Genomic DNA, 19,933 nt, shown 5'->3' on the forward strand with positions numbered 1-19,933 from the left:
CTATCCCAGCTTGCTCAGAGCCCCATCCAGCCTGGCCTTGAACACTGCCAGGGATGGGGCAGCCACAGCTTCTCTGGGCAACCTGTGCCAGGGCCTCCCCACCCTCACAGGGAAGAATTTTTTCTTAATATCACCTGCTTTGTGCCAGGGATTTTGGAGGTCGTCTGCTCACCCCACTGATCCAGCTGAAAATTACCTGCACTAGGACAATACTCCTGGCTGTACGACGCTGTGAGTGTGTGGGAGATGGGAAGTACTACCCAAAGAAAATCCTGTCAGAAAGTGCACACTGCTCCTTCACAATGCCTCTGACAGCTCTTGAAATACTGGGCTTAATGCCATTTATTGATTTGTAACCACGGAGACGGTGCGTGTTCCCAGTGCAAAGTGAGGGAAAAGCTCTTTTCCTTCACCTCCTCGAGGAGTGAACAATGCTGGAAAATGCTCTTACCCCTCATAACCTCCCCAAGCCTTCACAGGAGGGACAAGCAAGTTGTTTGCCTTCTCAGAGGCTGCTGCATTTTCACAAAGGTGAAGAAAATCAACCATTTCTTGCAAACCAGCCTGGAGCAAAAAGAGCTAAGCTATTCTGGGAGATGAGAGATAAGCACACCAGAAGGCCTTATCAGAGATTTGTCTTAACTTGCAAAGGTATTTTCTTTGATGAAAGAATCCAAACAGTTGTTTGAAATGTTCTGTCTGCTCAGATTTGTTTTCAGAGATCTCTCTCACGCCATCCTGACAAATGAAGGCCTTCTGCATTAGGTTTTTAAACAAAGATCTTCGCTTTCTGAATTAAAATTTCAAAGTGCAAAAAAAGCAATCAACAGAAAACTCAATTCAAAAAACAACGGCTGAAGAATAGTGGATCCATATTTGTTCCGAGTGCTTGTTACTGGGCAAGCCCAAGTCTAGCCATTTCAGGAAGGATGGAGTGCTGGAGTGGGATCCCCGTGATTCAGCCTGGTGTGACCTGGAGTGTGATCAGCACTTACCCATCAGCTGACAGCACACTGGTAACATTTGCTGGAAAACTGATGAAGATTTGAGAAAAATGGACAAAAAGACCAACTGCAGAGCATCAGAACCATAGGTAGGCACCAAAGTTTTGAAACAGAGGTACTAGAAGATACCAAAGAAACCTAGGAATTTTTTAAACTGCCTTTCTTTTCTCATAGCCTAAAACTCAGTCCTGCTGTTTAACCTGAGACACCCTGGAGCTGTGTGGCCAACGTGACAGTCTGGTAACTTGCCAGAAAAAAAAGTGGTTTGGATTGACTTGTGCTCTTTGCAAACTGTGCTTAAAAAGCAAATTATACATTCCCATTTTTGTTGGGAATTCAAAATGTTTGCTTTCAACATGTCACCAATACTTTCCATTTTGAATGGAAACTTCCACTTTTTTTGCATGTTATGGTCAGAATTGTCTTTTCCATGTACAGAACATCAAAAGTGTTCTCTAACCCAGCCCTTGGAGAAGAGATGGAAGGAAGAGCTTTGAGTTAACTCCACACAAGAGTTAGCTGGCTGAACCTGCCTGAACCCCTTGGTCTGTTATTTGTGTGGCTCCACTCCTGAAAGAGCAGCATCTCAGGCCTCTGAAGACCTTTCTGCCATGGAGCTGGTAAAGCTAAGGTTATTTTTTGGCATGGCTGCGAGGCTGTTGGTGGAGTGCACTGAGTCCCTTACTCTGTATAAATGAGAGAGTAATGCTCGTGCGAATATAGCAATGATCGCTGCATTAAAACCTGCACCATGTTTATCCTCAGCACTGAGGCAAACGCCTGGCATGGGTGCACTGCAGATTTAACCAGGGTGTCACTCCCTGCTGCGGTGCTCGGCGGTAGGGGTGATGCCTCCTGCCAGCTGCAGCCCCGGGCTCGCTGCTCGGGGGCGGCGGCCAGACCCGACCCCTTCCCTTCCCGAGCAGCGATTCGGGGAGATCTCGGGCTGCTTCAGCCCAGCGCAGAGCTGGGACACTCGTCGGGATCCCGAGGTGGGCAGGGAAGGCCCGGGGAGAGCACCCCGGGCTGTTCCCAGGGAGGTGGCAGAGCCACCGTCCCTGGCGGTGTTTTAAGCCTGGACGTGTCCCTCGGTACCAGCGTGAGGCTGGCGCGGTGGCGCTCGGTCACAGGCTGCACTCGATGATCTCTGAGGTCTCTTCCAGCCTCAGCGATGCTGGGATTCCCCGTGAGGGGCACTGGGAACTCGGGGGCTCGCAGACCCACGCCGGCCCCCCCACGGCCGGCCCCGGGAGCGGCGGCGGGCGGTGCCTCGGCCGGGCGGGGCAGAGCGGCGGCTCGGGGCCGGTCCCGGGGCCGCGGGCGGGGCGGGGCGGAGCGGGGCCGGTCCCGGGGCGGAGCGGGGCGGGCCCCGAGCGGAGCGGCGCGGGCGGGACGGCGGCGGGGGCTGCCCGGAGCCGGCGGAGGCGCTGCCGCCCCGGGAGGGCTCTGCGCGGTTCGGCCGCAGGTAAGCCAAGTTCCCGGGACGCGCTCCGAGACCGCTCGGAGCCGACTGCGGCAACTTCGTGTCCCGGCAGGATGAGCCCCGCCGTGCCCTGCCCCGGCGGCTCCTCCTCTGCCGCCGCCATGGCCCGGGGCCCCCCGGCAGCGGGGCCGGGAGCCGCCCCGAGCCCGGGCCCGGGAACGGGAGCGCCGCGTGTGCCCGGAGCCGGGGGCAGCGGGGAGCCTGCCCCGCCACATCCCGCCAGCCTCTGTCCCCGCTTGGTGTCCTTGTTCCCGTGCCGTGTCCCAGCCCGCCAGCCTCTGTCCCCCCTGCGTGCCCGTGTTCCCCGCTGCGGGTCCCTGTTCCCGTGCCGCCTCGCAGTGCTTTCGGCACTCCCGATCTTCTCTGCCTTGTTTCTGTACTGGACCCGACATAACTTTTCGGGAAGTTTTGGGGAGAGGTTGGCGGTCTCCGGTTTAATCTTTTCAGGCTCTAGTACGACGCTTCGGGCACTGATGCTGTGAAACTGCAGTTACGGGTTTTATCTGGAGCTGACAAATGTGGTTTGATTTAAGGCCTGGGGTTCTTACATCCTGTAATTACTTTTTCGAGGTCTGTTTCTGTTCGAGCCGCGACTTCTAAAAGCTGGAATGGCTGTGCTTGCTCACACCGTGGCTGGGGTGCAGCTGGAGCTGTAAAAAGGTGCTTTACACCTCCGTGGCTGTTTCTGGGGGGAAGGGAAGCTTTGGCATTAAACGCTTGGCTGTGGTGTAACACGTGTGTGCTCCCTCGTGTGAGTGAGGAACACAGAGGAAGAGTTTCAGGCTGGGGCTTGGCTGTGCCTGAGCCTTCAGAGACTCTGCTGGCTCTCCTTATTCTGGCCCGAGCACAGCCACTACAGCAGCACCGCGTGTAGGCTCTGTGTGGATTGCACTGGCAGCATATTGAGCAATACAAGTGTCGCTGCATTCCAAAAAGTAAACAGCAGAAATGGGGCACGGAGTGGGAATATTCTCCATGCTTACACCGTGGAGCTTCGAAGAGGAAGATGTCCCAGTGTGTCAGCTTGGGATTTATTGCCTCTATTAAAGGTAGCAGCTGTATCCTGAGGATTTACATTTCTGAAGGGATGTAAGTAGAGGTTTCAGTCAAACTGGTGCTCTCAGTGAGGCAGCATGACAGGTTGGTTTGAGAGGCATTCAGGAAAGCAGAAATCTGCTTAAACTCTCTGTTTCAAGTGCAGCAAAGATTTTGGCCTCTTAACTTCTTCGCATCGGTAAGAAACAAAGAGCCAGGGCACTCCCTACTTCAGCTTAGTACTCACCCAGTGGAGTTTGGATTTAGCACAGCTTTTTGAAAAGCTGTATTGGAGAGATCATCTCCTGGCAGTGACAGTGACTGTCAGTGGCTGCTGTGTTGCTCACACATTAAGATCGATGTTCCCATGCCAGGAGAGTGAAGTTGGTGTTTCTCTCCTCCCCAAAGGCAGCGGGAGCCCCACCTCTTTGCCTGGCTGTGAGGGGGCCCTGAGGAGCAGGTTCCCTCTTCGGCAGCCCATGTCTTGCTTTGAGCCCTGGGATTTCATCCATTTGCTGCATCTGGGTGTAAGAGTTGTGCTGAGGAAGGTTTAAGTTGGTTTGTCCTGTGCACATGTGTCTGCAGCAGATCCGGGCTCTGGAAGAAACTCGGTCAGTAACATTTCTGCTTGTCCCTGAAATGTCGGGTGGAGTGCCTTGAAACCAGGGATGTCACATGGGCAGGGAACCGTGGTGAAAATCATCTTTTTTCCTACTTAGATGTGAGTCCTGTTTCCTTTCTGGGCTGTGCTGACACACCTTGCAGGAAGGAGAGAGGTGCCAGTGAAAATATCTGTGGAGGTGTATGGGGAGGCTTTACCTGTGACCCGTGGCAACACGAGGATAATTGTTAACATTCCTGAAATGACAGCCATTCCCAGGAGACTGAGGTTCCCAGGTGGTGCTGCCGGCCTGTCTGGTCCCATTGCTCCCTGGTGATGAGCAGGACAAAGTCTGGTCACTGCTCACTGGCCGGGTCAGAGTGGCCTGAGGACAGGCAGTGCTGTGTGTTATGAGGTGCTGGGTGCAGTGTCCTTCAGGAGATTTTGTCTCTTTAATCCATCCGAGTGAGGGTTCTCTGATGTTTCTTTCACCACTTAAAGGAACACTTTCAGTGAAGTGGAAATCCTTCCCCTGAAGAGCTTTGAAACCAGCGAAGGTTTAGTCACTTTCTTGTCAGTGGTGCGATTGCATCAAACCCGGCCTTTGGCTTACTGAGCACAAGGGAGTGTTGCTGTCAACTGCTTTGCCTGATTTTCTGTGTTGTGCTTTGCATTATGTGTTTTCCTGTGAAGGTGGAGGGAGCACGGAGAGGGTGCCAGATCCTAAATCTGGTACAGATGTTCCAAAAACATATCCCTGGCTCCTGAGGTGGTTCAAAAGGAGTGCAAAAACCCCAAAGTGCCTCTGACGGGGGAGTCTGTTGTTTTGCAGTAGTTTTCAACAGAGAAAGTAGGAGCCCAAATATTAGGCAGGATTTAGGGGGCTGATAAAACATCCTGTGGTGTTAGGGGTGGTCAGTAAAGCCCCTGTCCCACTGCTGAATTTGCATGCCCTTCCTTAAGGAGGTGCTGGTAACTTCTGCCTCAGCTACTGAATGGTGATGTACAAGTTAGGTTGGTGTATCTGAGACAGCTTGTTCTCGTACTTTCCTTGGTTACTGTCAGGGCTTCAAAGCAAAACTGAAGTGATGTGGCTGCTTTAAAGCATACAATTATGATCTGACTTATTTCTGCCTGGCCAAACCACATCTGTAAACTTACAAAAGCAAGGAACAGGTTTATTGGAAGGTTCAGGCAGGTTTTGTTGTTCACTCCTCTTGTGTGGAACGTGTGCATACAGCTGTGCATTGAGGATACATAAAAACACTTAATACCTTCATAACTAAAGCCACTTAATACCTTCCTGTACTTAGGCTGAATAGTGAACCCCTTCCCCCATTAGTAATTGTGAGATCCCATTAGTCATCCCATTAGTGACTTTGCTTTTGGATCCAGCCCAGCAGAGGTGAACTACGTTGCCTTGCCTCATGCTTACTGCTGGTGTTTATGCCCACATGTTTATTTAGCATTTACTATAAACTCCTGCCCTGGCTTGAGTGAAGACAGAGTGGTCATTTAATGACAGCTTCAGAAATCACAGGCAGCTCCTCAGAGATGTCTGGTTTGCAAGCATTAACCTTTGCATCACACAGAAAAGGCTCCATGCTATTCCCCAGAGATTACATCTCTTGCCCTGTGTTTGGAAAAGTCAGCATCTAATCCAGAATGAAACCTTGGTCCTCTTGGAGGTCAGTGTTTCTCTTGCCATGGGTTTGTTACCTGCACTTGTTGTGTGTTTCCAATTTGAGGCAACTTCAGCAGATCGCGGTAAATCCTGACATCTCTTGGTGGATTTCTGGTGGGATCTTTGCTTTGGATCTCCCTTCCCTAGGGAGGGTGCTCAGCTGGGAACATACCTTGAGATGTAGGGAATGATGCATTTTTCTTTTCTCTCCTTTTTATTCCCCCACCTCTTTCTCACAATTTGACCTGTGTGTTGGCTCAGCTCATACTGAAGACAGTGGCTGTTTGTTACTTTTCTAGTAGCGTTTGCTGCCAAAATAGTACTTTATTTGTGCTTAAAGGATGGAATTTTCCATTAATAATTCAGTCATCACATTGAATTTACTGTTGTTTGCCCATGCCGTGTATTGCCCTTGCTATGGGCACATAAAATTTCGTGGTGTCCTTTAGTTTCCAGAGCACTTTGTTCCTCTGTGACTTCTGCTGTACACGAGGAAAGTGTGCTAGGTTAAAGCTTTCTCCTTTTTCCACTGGCCATGCTTCTGTTTCTGTTAAAAGGCCAAGATAAACCAATTGTGTTAAAAGCTGATTTCTTTCCTCAGTGGAACTATATTTAGACACAGGTTTTGCAGCCCATTGTAGGTAAAGCCTTTCTGTTCCCTGCCCCTGCCTGGGTCATGTTTGTCATTAATCATAGAATCACAGCATCTGTTAGGTTGGAAAAGTCCTCCAAGGTCAATGAGCCCAACCTTTGACCAATCCCCACCTTGACAACCAGCCCAGAGCACTGAGTGCCACATCCAGGCCTTCCTTGGACACCTCCAGGGATGGGGGCTCCAAACCTCCCTGGGCAGCCCCTGCCAAGTCCTGACCACCTCCTGGTCAGGTCCAACCTGACCTTCCCCTGGCACAACTCCAGGCCGTTCCCTCTCCTCCTATCCCTTGTTCCCTGGGAGCAGAGCCTGAGTTCCCCTGGCTGCCCCCTCCTGTCAGGGAGTTGTGCAGAGCCAGAAGGTCCTGTCTGAGCCTCCTTTTCTCCAGGCTGAGCCCCCCTAGTTCCCTCAGCTACTTGCTGCTCCAGCCCCTTCCCCAGCTCTGTTCCCTTCCCCAGACTCACTCCAGCCCCTCAGTGTCCATCTTGCAGTGACAGGCCCAGAACAGGACACAGCACTTGGCGTGAGGCCTCACCAGTGCCCATGACAGGGGGACAGCCACTGCCCTGCTCCTGCTGGCCACACTGTTGCTGACCCAGCCCAGGAGCCACTGGCCTTCTTGCCCACCTGAGCAGGTGTTGGCTCATGTTCAGCTGCTGTTGATCAGCACCTCCAGGTCCTTTTCTGCTGGGCACTTTCCAGACAGTCTGCCCTAGCCTTGAGCGATGCAATGGGGGAAGCAGGTGGAGAACTTGGGAGAGGTTGGGCTGTGTAGTCCAGCCTTGCCAAACCAACATATCTGCTGGCTGTGAGTCCTGTGAGCTCTTGCCATGGAGTGCTTGGTCCCTATGTGCTGACAGAGCTGATACTTTGGGAGAGTGCTCCTCACTAGAGGTGCTGGCTGGGAGGAATTGTTTGTGGTAAGGTGAAGATGCTTCTGTTCCATTTTGTGGCTCTGCATCATTAAGCAGAGCAAGCTGTGTTAAGGAACAGGACCAGAGGCCACTTCAGCAGTCTCTGGCTTGTGGTGTTTGAGGGGAGATAAAAATAACAAAACCAGTGACTTTAAGCAGCCCTTTGCATACATTTTGATGGTAATCCCTGTTCCAGCAGGCACAGTGTTGTAACTCTTGCATGAATAAAATCCCCTTGCCAAATGGTACCTGTGCACAAAAGGCTCCAAGGTCAGGTATGCTGATCCAAAATTTAGTTTGCACTTGAATTTTTCTTTATAGGCTTTTTCCCTAAATATTAGGGGAGAACTGAAGGCTGAGACTTGAGCCGGCTGTTGCAGCATCTGAACTCCAAAGTGGAGACTCTCTGTGCTGCCAGACAGCTGTCAAATTGTGTCACAGATGGGAAAAATCTGATAACCACTAGCGTGAATCAGCATCTTTTAAATCCAACAGTTCTCACGGCTCCAAATGAGATGGATTTGGGAGAAGAGCTTTACTTTCTTGCTCCATTACAGACACATCAAAATAAGAGGAAATGATAATGGTGTGGTCTTCCCTGCCTTGTCTCAGACTGATCAGCTCTGAAGCAAAAACATAGGGTAAAACAGGGTATGTTTTATATGTCAGTGTAGAATATAACCCCAGATAGTTCACAGGCACTGCAGTGGTTGTGAAGGGATGTACAACACACACAGTTCGTAGTTGGTAACAGAAAAATAACCGTGAAAGCAAACAAACTGCCAAACAAACAACCCCCCAACCTCCTCATTCTCAAATCTTCCCTTGTGGTGCTCTCTTATGGAGGACAGAAACAAGAACACACATGCATTTACCCAATCAGCACCAGGATGTGTTTTGAGGACAAGGAAGGGTAGTTCCTTTCCTTGGTGCTGTGACAGCTGTGCACACAGCTGCCCATCTTCTGTCAGCAGGTGTGGCCATGGGGGTCTGGTTCTCTCCCAGCTTTGTGGTTCCTGGACTGAGTCTGTTCAAAGAGTCTGTAGTTATCCAGAAAGGCTGTTTTACTGAATGTTGGCTTGATATTTTCTCTCTGAAGTGTTTGTACTCACTAGCTACAGCTAGGTAAGAAGTTTTGACAGAAATACAGCCCTTGTGAAACATGAGAAAGGTCTGAGCACTGTTGAAGGAAATTAGCTACTTAGACTAGCCCAGGTCTTGCGGAGTGTGAGGGATGGGGAGAAGAACCCACAGCCCATTTGAAGGCTGGCCTTCATGTTTTTGGGTGTTGTGAGGTTGGCATGTGAAGATGTCTGTAGGATCAAATTAAGGTTCTGCAAAGTGTAATGCTGCTAATTAATGTCTGTCTTGAAGAGCAGGTGAGAAGAGTATCTTTTTTGTGAAAACACCCTGAGCTGTTGGTGTGTTTCTGAAAATAGTTATGATCTCACATGGTTGTAGTCCTTGTGATCCTGGGTTCTGTACAGCTTTGCTGTGTGCTTACACACCTGCCATGGGTTGGTAGAAATCCCTCTGGCCGTATGGAGACTGGCAGAGTCTGTTCTCTGTTAGGCTTGGATCAGGTGGACTACTCCTATAGAAGGAGTGCTGTGGAGACAGGGAAAGGGAGCAAATACCTTGGGATCTTCTCGGCATGAGCGGGTATTCATAGATGTCAGCTGTGCAGTTGTGTTTTGCATGATTTTGGAACGTTCTCTTGTGGCTTTGAAGCATCTCCTCTACTCTCCTGGTTTAGGTTTTAGACTTGTGCTAAAAGTAGGATGGATTCATCTTTGTCCATCCCCAGCCTCGGGGGGGGGAGTGTGCTGTCTCTGAGAGCTGCTGTGTGCAGGATGCAGGGGCAGGCAGGGGCTGAGTTGTGGGTGAGGCTGTGGCTATGTGGGATCAGGGAACATTCCTGGTGCTGGAACCTGCATTCCAAACTGGAAAACACGTGGGAGGTGGTGGTTTGATGGCCATGATGCTCAACCTTTTTGCTCTTGTGCACTGGAAGCATTTCTGGTAGACTTTTCTTAAATGGTTGGGGAAGGATGGTACACAGAGCTCCCTTTGGAAGAACCAGACAGAAATTTCATCCTCCCCAGGAAAAGCAAGGTGCTCCATCCCACAGCTGACAAATACTTTGTGTGATCTACACCCTGGGGACATCTGTGCTGCGAGGGGAATCTCCACATTGCAGCTGGAGGCTGAAGTAGCCGTCCCTGGTGGCTTTCCTCAAGATCCAAATTGAAATGTCTGTTCTCCTGGACCTGGGTGTGCATCACAGGCAGTGTCATTGGGTTGGTGGCCTACAGAGAGTGAGGGGAGGATGTGCTGAGTGTTCCCCATTCCTGCCCACAGCTGTTGGCACAGTGGAGCAGGGGTCTTGCTGAGGAAGAGGTGGGTGTGTTGAGCAGCTAATCTCCAGGAAGGACTTGTGGCAGCTGGGTGGCTCCTGGTGGGTTCAGGTGCTGGCTTTGTTGTAGTATCCTCTGTCCTGCTTCCAAACCAGGATTAAGCCAAGGAAAATATTTCTTTACTCTTAATTTAAATCCCTGGGAAGTTGGTTTTGCATCAGAGCAGACTTGAAAAGGCTTGTCAGTTGGATCTCAGAGCCATCAGCAATTTTTTCCCCTCCACTTAACCAAAGCTCGTTTAATTTGTGACAGCACTTTTAATTTGTTACGTTTGTAAAGGAAACATCACAGGGGAAAGTTCAGAAATGCATATTTATATTTCTTGCTTGCCTAAGCTTAAATTGGCTCTAAGAATTTGTTTTTGTATTTTTATAAAGAAAGGTTGAATTTTTTTTTTCTATATCACACGATTTTTTATTTGGTTTATTGTTTGTTTTCTTCTCCTCCAGAAGAAGCATATAGTGGCTTACCTTGGTGTACACCTTGTCTTGGATGTGAAACATGTAACTAGCAGGTCCTAACCAAAAGCATCTTCTCAGAGGTTTCCACACTTGTGGTGGAGCTGGTGTTGGACCTCCTGTGCTGGGCAGGGCCACTGCAATCTCTGGTGGTGCTGAGCAGAACTGTGTTTTCTGGAATATCTTTAGGATGTGCAGCAGGAATTTGGATGCTGTGGGGGAGTTGCACCATGCCCTGCCTCCCTTCTTGGTGAGGGGCTCCAGGGAGGTGTGTGCCCTGCTCTGGGTGAGTGGGAGGACTGCTGCTGGGTTTGGGGTGCAGATGTGCCCTCTTCCCTCCCCAGTGCCCTGTTGGGGCATGTAACCATCCAGCAGCAGTAGCTGAGGCTGGCCTGTGCCCCACGGCGTGGGGACACTGCAATCTCACGGCTTGCCTCTGGCAGCTGGTGGGTAGTGCAACCTGATTTGTGGTACTGCTCTAAAGCAGGGATGCTGCTGGCAGTGTTGGGGTGGTGGAAACATCTGGGAGCACCTGGCTGCGAGATGGGGCGAGTCCGGGGGCTGCCCCATGGCATTGCCTGTCCTCAGCCAGTTTCTTGGGGAGCTTAGAGGATGATTAATTCTTCTCCCTTTTCAAGCCTTCCCACAGGTTAAAATAGCAGCATTGAAGATGTGGCTGCATATCTGGATGGGCATTAGGTGGACAGAACAGACATGGATTTGTTCTGCAGCAGCAACATCTCACTCACTTTCCATTTGCAGTAGACCTTGAGAGTGTCCTTTTGGTGAGCAGTCATGAGGCTGTAAACACAGCATGGAGATGAGAAGATTGAGATTTGCTTTCAGGGTGGTGCCGGTAAACTTCCTGCAGTTTGTGGTAGAGATAATTCTTCGGATTCTGGCTCCATTGTTGTGACTGGGTCTAAGGTGAATTTAAGAAAAATGTTTTGGTTGAACAGGCTTTCCTTTCTGTTTTATCCAAAGGGAAGTATCTGTTCAGAGCCTGTCTGTTGTTCTCATTACCAAGGGAGTTTCTGAATGAGGCCTAAATCCATGATCATTTGCACGTCCTTATCTGTGTGACACAGAGTTTTCCAGGTCGGTATCTCATGTTTCAGACTCTCTTGTCGTGGTGATCGGTCTTAAATCTGCATATGCAGGAATGATTTATCTTGAAGGGTCAATAAGGTGAAAGGCATTTCTCTCAGCATCGTTTTTGGCAGAATCAGCTGCTGAGGACCAGCAGTGCTGAGCTCACAGCAAGCTCTTGGGCTATTGTTGGAAGGAGAGTGAAATGCAGAGTTGTCCATCACAAAGCTGTAATGCCTGGTGGGGGTGCAGAGGAGGCACTGATTACCTGCAAGGCCTATCCGGGATGAGACTTCCATGTAACCTGCTTAGAGGGAGAGGGAAACATCTTGCAGCCCAGCATGACTGCGAGGACAGAGTCCTACCATGCCTCCAGAGAGATTTGTGTTGGAGCAAAACCACAGCCTGGCCTTGGGGAGGGCCTCCTTTTGTGCAGGGTGATGGCAGTGGGAGCTGGAAATGTTTTTCCTTTTGGAGCTTGTTGGAAGACAATCCCTGTTACATGTGTGTATGTTTACCTTCTTTCTTGCAGAAGTACCAAAGCAGGACCGGGTTCAAGGCTATCCTTTGCAAGGAGCCTCCGTGCTGACTCTCCATCTGAAATCTGTTCCCATTTTCTTCAGCTTGTTGCTCTCAGACCTCACGGTGCTTGAAACTCCCCCTCCCTTCCCCACTCTTCCAAGGAATTTTGCAAAGAAATCAATAGCTGTCTAGTTATGACAGCAAAATGAAAAAGGCTGTAACATCTCCATAGCTACCTAAGAAGTACTTGTAAAATGCCGGTGGAAGAGAGTGCCCTGGAATTATCCCATGCATTCCTTGCACGCAGACTGAAAATCGTTTGCATTAGTTAAGTAATCGCTGCACGCTTGTCCGGTGAGCAGTGTTTGGTTACTGCAATAAATTTTTGTTCCTTAAACCCTGTAAAGCTGAAAACAGGAATTTGTTTTACAGAGAAAACGAACTGACCTGAACTCTCAGTAGATGAACTGATTGTAAACGGACCAGCTTAATCCAGCTTGGGTTTTTTCTTGTGTTTCATGTAGCATCTGAAAAGAGACAGCTTGTGGCAAATTAGCCAGGGTGAGACTACAAAAAGATTGAATTATTCCTGTTTGAACAGTTCCCAGCATGCGAGCACTTGCTGCTTGGCTTGTGCATCATCTAGCTTGCCAGGGCTGCTGTGATTGAGGTGAAAGTAAATAACCTCCAACTGGAAATCTCGCTTTTGCTGTAAATGATATTTTATTCATTCACCAGTGAAAATACCAGAGAGAGATGATGAACAAAAACTGTAATTGCTGTGTGTTTGGCTTCCTTGCAACAAATGTCTCTCCCTGTTGCGTTTCTGTGCAGAGAAGCTGTTTGACACTGTCCTGTGCTGTCCTAGGAAGTCATTTTGCTCCTGTTGGAACCTGGCGCTGGTGTGGAAATGCAGCTGTCAGAACACAGGTGTTGTGCTTGGTGTGTATGCATGCCTCACTCTGTGGCATGGCAGCAGAAAAACAGGCAGCAGAGTTGGGCCCTGTTTAGGCAGGGCTGAGCTGACTGTGGGCCACCTGGAAATGCAGAAGGAGTTGTAACAAGGGGATGTTTCTGTAAGGGCTTGCCTTGATATGCTGGTGTATCTCCATGCCTCTTTCAGAGGGGAAGGACTCTGCAGTTTTGAGAGCCACAATGTAAGAAGGATGTAAAGCTCTCAGAGACTGTCCAAAGGAGAGACATGAAGATGGTGAAGGGCCTGGAGGGGAAGCCACACGAGGAGCAGCTGAGGGCACTTGGTCTGTTCAGCTGGAGGAGACTGAGGTCAGAGCTCACAGCAGTTCTGCAGCTTCCTCACCTGGGGAAGAGGAGGGGCAGGCCCTGATCTCTGCTCTGTGTGACCAGGGACAGGACCTGAGGGAACGGCTGGAGCTGTGTCAGGGCAGGGTTAGGCTGGGTATCAGGAAAAGGTTCTTCCCCGAGAGGCACTGAACAGGCTCTCCAGGGAATGGTCACAGCCCCAAGGCTGCCAGAGCTCCAGGAGCATTTGGACAACAAGCTCAGGTGTGGGGGGGATTCTTGGGGCTGTCCTGTGCAGGCCAGGAATTGGACTTTAATGGTCTTTGTGAGTCCCTTCCTACTCAGCTCATTCTATGACTAAAAAGGGTAAGGAAGCTACAGCACACGTGGCAGTAGTTTGGGATCGGCTTCCCACTTGTTTAGGACAGTGTATCCAGCTGGACTGCTGATGATAAATTGGAATTTGGCTGTGATATTGCAGTTAATTTCTCTTCTTACTAAAAATGTTCCATATAATTTTCCTATGGCTGTGGTAATTAGGCCTGGCTTTACTGTTGCACATGGTGGGGAACAACATTTCCGTTCCTCAGATCCAGCTGTGTTCATGTAGTTCCTGCAGAGTGTGCATTTAGGAGCAAAACAGGGCGTCTGTCTCTGTGTTAAAAGAAAGGAATGGGGAAGGAACCACATTCCCTCTGAGCCTTACTTTGTTCTCTCTTTGCCCTAAGACTTGGAGCCCTTTGTGGGAGAGGTGTTATTTGCTGTAAGCAGAGTGAGAAGTAGGAGTGCTGTCCATAAAATACCTGCTAGACCCAATGAAAGTACCACTTCTGCTTCTAGTGAGAGTTCCACTTTGCATTGTTTGACCTGCCATGTGGTTTTGGAAGAGAGAGGTTGTTGGGGATGGAGACCTAGTGATGGTCTAAATGGAGATGCCTTTGCTCATGTCCCTTTTGTTGGGGCAAGCTGTTAGGGGCATGGTTGGGAAGGGAGGAGGACACCCTGGTACCGAAAGGGCGGTGGGGTCTCTGCTGCTGAAGTCCTTGGGCGTGGAAGTGAGGGGCAAGGAAACAGGTCCCCCAGGGAACGTAGGGGGTCTGGGCTGGGCTTGCTGGGTGGTGAGAGCCCAACCTGAGCTGCTGCAGAGCAGGGGACCCTGCTGGCTTTTGGAGTTGGCAGTGCCACCTGCCATGGGGTCCATCCTCCCAGTGCGTGTCCCTGCCCTCCCATGGGCACACAGGGAAATTCAGTGCTGTAATTTGCAGTGTCCTTCCTTCAATCCTTCCTGTCTTGCCTGTGCTGCAAAGTTTTGAGGCAGACGTTTTCCTCCGGTATCTAGATCCTCATGCCTGGATTTTGTTGATGTTTATACAGAAGCGTGAGGGCAGCCAGAGGTTCTGCCGGGTCTGATAGAAGCCATACGTGAAATTAATCCAAATTAAACTGTTAGTCGTTCCCTGATAAACAGGAGGTTACAGCACAGACTCAACATGTTGCATAGCTTTGAGACTATGAAAAATGAAACGTGAATCCTCCTCTAAAAGTTGGCCGTCCCTGTTTGGGGCCTGATGAGGTTTTGAGACAAGCCAGTACGCCAAGCTCGCCGTGTAGGCGTTTGTGGGAAATGAGGCAGATTTCTGGGAGAGGACTGTGGGTATAGGGAGGCAGAGGAGTACTGGAGATGAACTAAAGTAACTAAAAACCCATGGGGCTGCTCAGGGTGAATCTGCGGACCTGCACCCTCCTCCCTGTGGAGGAGGGAGAGGTCAGGTTGTGTGTCCTGCTGGTGTGGGCCAAACTGGAGCTGCTTTGCCTACATGGTGGGATTTTGCATGCCAGTGTGTATGCCAGCTTCCTCGTGGTGCTCCAAAGCAGTGGAGCATGTGGCAGGGATGTGGAAGGCAGGGGAGAACAGTCTGGTCAGGGCAGCTTTCCAGGGGGTGGGTGAGAGCACTGTTCTTGTTGCAGAGCCTCTGGTCAGGCTCAGGAAATGCTGGAGGTTGGTTGATGGCCAGACTCTCAGCGGGAAGCTTGGCATTCACCAGGACAGTGGGAAAGTGCGTTGCTGGGACTGGCTCTGGCTGTTGCCTCCTTTTCCAAGCGCTGTGGTGAGGGTGTATTGGGCTTCCCAGCAGTGGTGGCATTAAGGAGCCATTGTAGGCTGGAATGGTTCTCCCTGGATGGAGCCAGAGACAGCTCCCAGAAGCATGGGGCTTCGCTGGTTCATGTTTTTGGAGTGGGCAGATTTCTCCCAATGAGGTTTTTAGGCTTCTTCAGGAACAAAAAGTGTACAAAAATGTGCTTGTTCAGGAAGGTGTGCTGGGAGCAGTGGAGGCAAGAGATGGAGCAGTGTAATTTTGCAGATGAGTTCATTCTGGCCTTGAACTGTGCTGCTCTGGAAGGTTTGCAATGCCACCCACTTCTTGTAGGGCTGGGAGTGGGGAGGGCTGGATGCTGCCGAGGAGTTTGAAACTGCAGGCCAGCCCAGGAATGCAGCAGTGCTTCTCCAAGGGAAGGAGCTATCTCTCCTGCCCGCATGGAGCTTGTGTTGGTCTGGTGGCTGTAAACAGACCTGCAGCCTTTCTGCAGAGCTGTGATGGCCAAGCTTCTGAGTGGGACACTGATTCCTAGCTGTGCTCCTGTGTGCAAATGGAGCCTGGAGAAAAGGAGCTATTCTGTATTTCAGTCTTTAAGCCATGCATATTGATCTTTTTTAACACTGCTTAGTAATAAAGGATCGAGGGGATACTGCTGGTGGCAAGTAAGGAACTTTCTAACTCTGCGCTCATGGGTCCCCCCTTCCCATGGGCTGTATGCTTGGCACTTGGACCATGTTAACTACGTGTGTTTGGAATTCCAGAGAAGAGGCTTCCCCTCCTCAAGACTTCCTATTGTAATTCACATCTGTGAAGCTGAATGCAGATGCTGCTGGCCAGGCTGTGGGGATTCATGTCCAGCTGTGTATGTACAGAGGGGGAGAGATGTTCTTTTGGCATCTGCAAAGGCAGCTTACTAAAAATAGGCTAAAACTCACGAACCCGGGAGTGAAAGTATTTGTCCCGTAAGTCTCACTTGATGCATCTTTGTTTTCTTTTCTCCCCTAAGGAATATTTGTTTGGAATATGCTCCATGTCTCAGCGTTTGCAGAAAAGCCAGTTATGCTCATGCTGGAGCTGCTGCTGTGTGGACGAGGCCAGACTGAGCTCTTAGCTTCACCACTCATTCCCTTTGAGGCTGGGATAAGTTGCCTTCCTTGTTTTCACTGCTTCCCTGCTATCAGGGCTTTTGTCTGGCTTCCTGAAGCCCTTGTGCTGTATGAGGGCAGACAGAAGTCCTTTCAGAGCAGGAGCAACACTTTTTGGGAAGGCACTTCCAGTCAAGTGGCATGTGAAGAGGTCGGTGTGTTACAGTAAGGCCTTTCCTATGGTTTGGGCTGCTGGCCCTGGCCATGTTTTATGGGGTTGGTAGGGGCAATTCCTCACACATACACAGTACCCTTTGTCCCTGAGCTACTTTGTGGTTTCGAGTCCTTTCCATACCTTGATGCTGTCTTTCCCTGCATCTCTTCCTCTTGTGTGTGTATCCTGTGAGCTGACCTGTGCTGAGGAGTCCCTGCCAAGACCTCGTGCAGGTTTTGGGAGTGGAACCGCCAGGCTCCCTCCTACGCGAGGCTGGGGCCTCCGGCAGTGCAGAGCTGGCTTCATTTCCAGGGAAACAGAATGAAGCAGGTCCGTATTAACTTGTCTTCACAGAGCTGATCCTGGCTGCAGCTCAGTTGGGTCGTAGCTGGGAGAGAGACTTCCAGATTTTAATGCTGTGAAGAGAGAGCATGTGCTTGGCTGTGTCTCATAACTGTTTTCTGTCATTGACTGCACGCCTGGAATAGTAGGAGGTAGTGTTACATTTCTGGACAAGGCTTTGAACAAGATCTGCTGTCAGAACAGCTTGATAAACTGCTTACTGTGATGCAGAATGCTGGTCTGTCATTTTGAAATTGAATTGCTGGAAAGCTTTTATGATTATTAAAAGATACTTTGTGTTAATTTAATTTCCTGTAAAAGACACAAGCTGGGTGATTTAAAGAAACAAAACAAATGCTCAATCAAGGTAAAAGCAAAAATTTCATATCTGTGCATATGCAATGCTTAAATATTGCATACTTCCAATGGCATACTGTGCAGGGACAAAGTAAAAAATTATACATAAAACCCTTATACTTTAAAATTTGTCAGTTTTAAAGAAAGCTGGAAAATGAGTAATGAAACCCAGGCAAAGCAGGAATGAAGAAAACCTTGGTTTAATATCTTCTCTGAGTGATGAGAAGCAGGAAATTTCCCCCCCTGTTATATTTTAAATGAGTTTAAAACTGTGTTCCAGACAGCTTGTGAACAATCAAGATTCAGGGGTGGTTTTGAGAGCAGAAGGGCTATTATTTGGGCTTTCTGGCTGGGTTCCAGCTCAAGGGATCTCAGTTGGGGTGAAATGCCTCCTTGTTATAAGCAAGCATAACTGTTGCCTCCCCCTCCTGTTCCTCAGGGATCAGCAGCCTCTCCTCCCATTTTTTTCATGCTGATGTCCTTCAGAACTGAGTTAAGCTCGAGTGATCTCGCCCACATATATTGAACTTGACTCCTGCTAGCAGTGAAGGGCTTGTGTGCCCAAAATACTTAATGATTGTCTTGCCACTCTTCCAGTGGTGCGGGGCAGAGGAGACATGTTCCAGCTGTGTGTCCCTCTCAAATGAATCAAACATGAGCGATCTTGGGCATCCTTTGAAGGAAGGATGCTGCTCTGGATAGCAGTAACTGTGCTTTTAAGGATGCCAAGGGGTCTGAAAGTTCTGCTGTAATTACATATAGCACTAAACTTTTAAAACAAATATATATAAATACGTGTACGTATGTTGTGTTGCTTTCTGAGTTTGTCCACAGGGTATGATGGAGTTGTGTTGAAAATAGTGGGGAATACTTGGAGGGCTTTGGGGTCCCTGAGTGTTGCCTGCCTGCAGCAGTGCTTAGGCCCTGCTTAAATGTGCTTAATCAAACATTTGCCTGTGTCTCCTGCCAACTGAAGTTAAGCACCGTGCTCTAATTCAAGATGTAGATGGGAGGGCAAGTCAGGGACAGTGCTTGAGTTAATTCCTCAGCGTGGACAAACTCTCAGGTAACTGGTCTGTTTATCTAAGTCCTGCAGCAGTTTAGCATTCCTGTTCTGTTGTTCCCTTCGCGTGTACTCTCCCCTCCTGCTGCAGTGCTGTTCAAAGTCTGTGCCGCCTCAGAAGTGGCTCTGCCTATCAATAATACATCAAGCAATGTTCCTAGGGCTGTGTGTGCTTTATAAAGTGTATTGTGTGGATAGCTGCTTGTGTCATTTCCAAATGTTTTTCCTTGCAAGAAGCCTGCTAATGTGGCCTGGTTCATCGTGGGCTGAATTTATCACTTAGTGATATTTCTCTTACAAATACCCAACTTGCCTGACCGTGGGAGCGAGGTTGGTGTGTTGTATCCAGGTGGTGTTTTATTAACTCTGTGTTGTTAGCGAGCTTTGCTGTCTCCTGTTGCTGCTGACTCTGCTCTAAAGGAGTCCTAGAATGGCCTGGGTTAGAAGGGACCTTAAACATCCCCCAGTTCCAACCTTCCTGCCAAGTGGACACCTTCCACTACCCCAGGTTGTTCCAAGCCCCATCCAACCTGGCCTTGGACACTTCCAGGGGTGGGGCAGCCACAGCTTCTCTGGGCAGCCTGTGCCAGGGCCTCCCCACCCTCCCAGGGAACAATTTCTTCCTAATTTCTGGTGTAACCCCATACTCTTTCAGTTTAAAGCCATTCTCCCTTGCCCTGTCACTACATGCCTGTGTCAAAAGTCCCTCTCCAGCTCTCTCGTAGCCCATGAAGGTGCTTTAAGGTCTCCCTGGAGCCTTCTTTCCTGCAGGGTGAGCAACCCCAGCTCTGAGTCCTGAGAGAATCCTGCTACCATGTGTGACTTGAGCAGGTCCCCTTTGCAGGCCAGCTCCGAAGCTGTGCGGTTCCCTGCCCCTGCAGCCCAGCATGTCTCAGCTGGTGTGAGGTGTTCCCGTGCTGGGTGCTCTGTGTGTGCAGCATGGCTGTACCAAGCTGTCCCCAGGCCGTGACCCTCCTTGTGTTCCCAAATGGAACGCTGCAGGTCACAGGAAGTACAGCTGCATTGCTTGGAGTCTCCTCAATTCTTTAAAAGGATTTCCTGGGAACAAAGGCTCTTATTGCTCTTTTTCTTCAATTTGGTTTGGTTTGGGTTTTTTTTTTCCTTCTTCTGGCTGCTAATAATCTTGGCTTCTTGTTCACTGTTCTGTCCCTTTTTAAGGAGGCTGGGGAAATAATGATTTCCTTGTTTTTTTTTAATTCTGAACTAAGTTTGCCGTGGTATCTGTAGGGCAAATAAATCTCCTTTTTGCCTCTTCCTGGCATAAGAATACCTTCCATTTAAGAGAAACTATAAATCTAAAATAACAAAAATTACGGTTTGACCTTTATTAGTTAGGAAAATAGTGATGTAATGAAATGGCTACTGAGAAGGATCAGTGGGAACAATCATATAGGCCTTTACTTGTTGTTTTCCTGGCTCTGCCTTCCAGAAAGCCCCATGCTTTGCCAAAATGGGTTCTTAACCATTGCAGATGTAATGCCATGTGGGGCTTTAAGTTTGCTTTGACGTCTGTACTCACCCAAATGATCAGTTCCATCAAATTTAGATGCAGCAAAGGTGGAGGGGATGACTGGTGAGGGCTTGCAGCAGAGTTCCCTGCTGCCTCATCTGTCCCAGAGCAATCTCACCCTAC

The 19,933-nt window shown here is 49.6% G+C and overlaps 1 protein-coding gene across 10 annotated transcripts in view; it reads left to right on the top strand.

Annotated features, from left to right (window-relative positions):
• Positions 1-2,382: 2,382 nt before the first annotated feature.
• PPFIBP1 (PPFIA binding protein 1) overlaps positions 2,383-19,933 on the top strand; it is a 102,598-nt gene continuing 85,047 nt past the window's right edge. For 9 of the 10 annotated variants that reach the window (XM_082281022.1, XM_082281026.1, XM_082281025.1 and 6 more), the window contains exon 1: positions 2,383-2,469. The gene's annotated coding sequence lies outside the window, so the exon portion shown is untranslated. Of the gene's footprint in view, positions 2,470-4,088; positions 4,134-19,933 lie in introns of those variants that run through there. The other variant, XM_082281024.1, reaches the window with a different exon arrangement.

Source organism: Coloeus monedula (genome assembly GCF_965178545.1).
Source record: "Coloeus monedula genome assembly, chromosome: 4".
NCBI classification, from domain to species: Eukaryota; Metazoa; Chordata; class Aves; order Passeriformes; family Corvidae; genus Coloeus; species Coloeus monedula.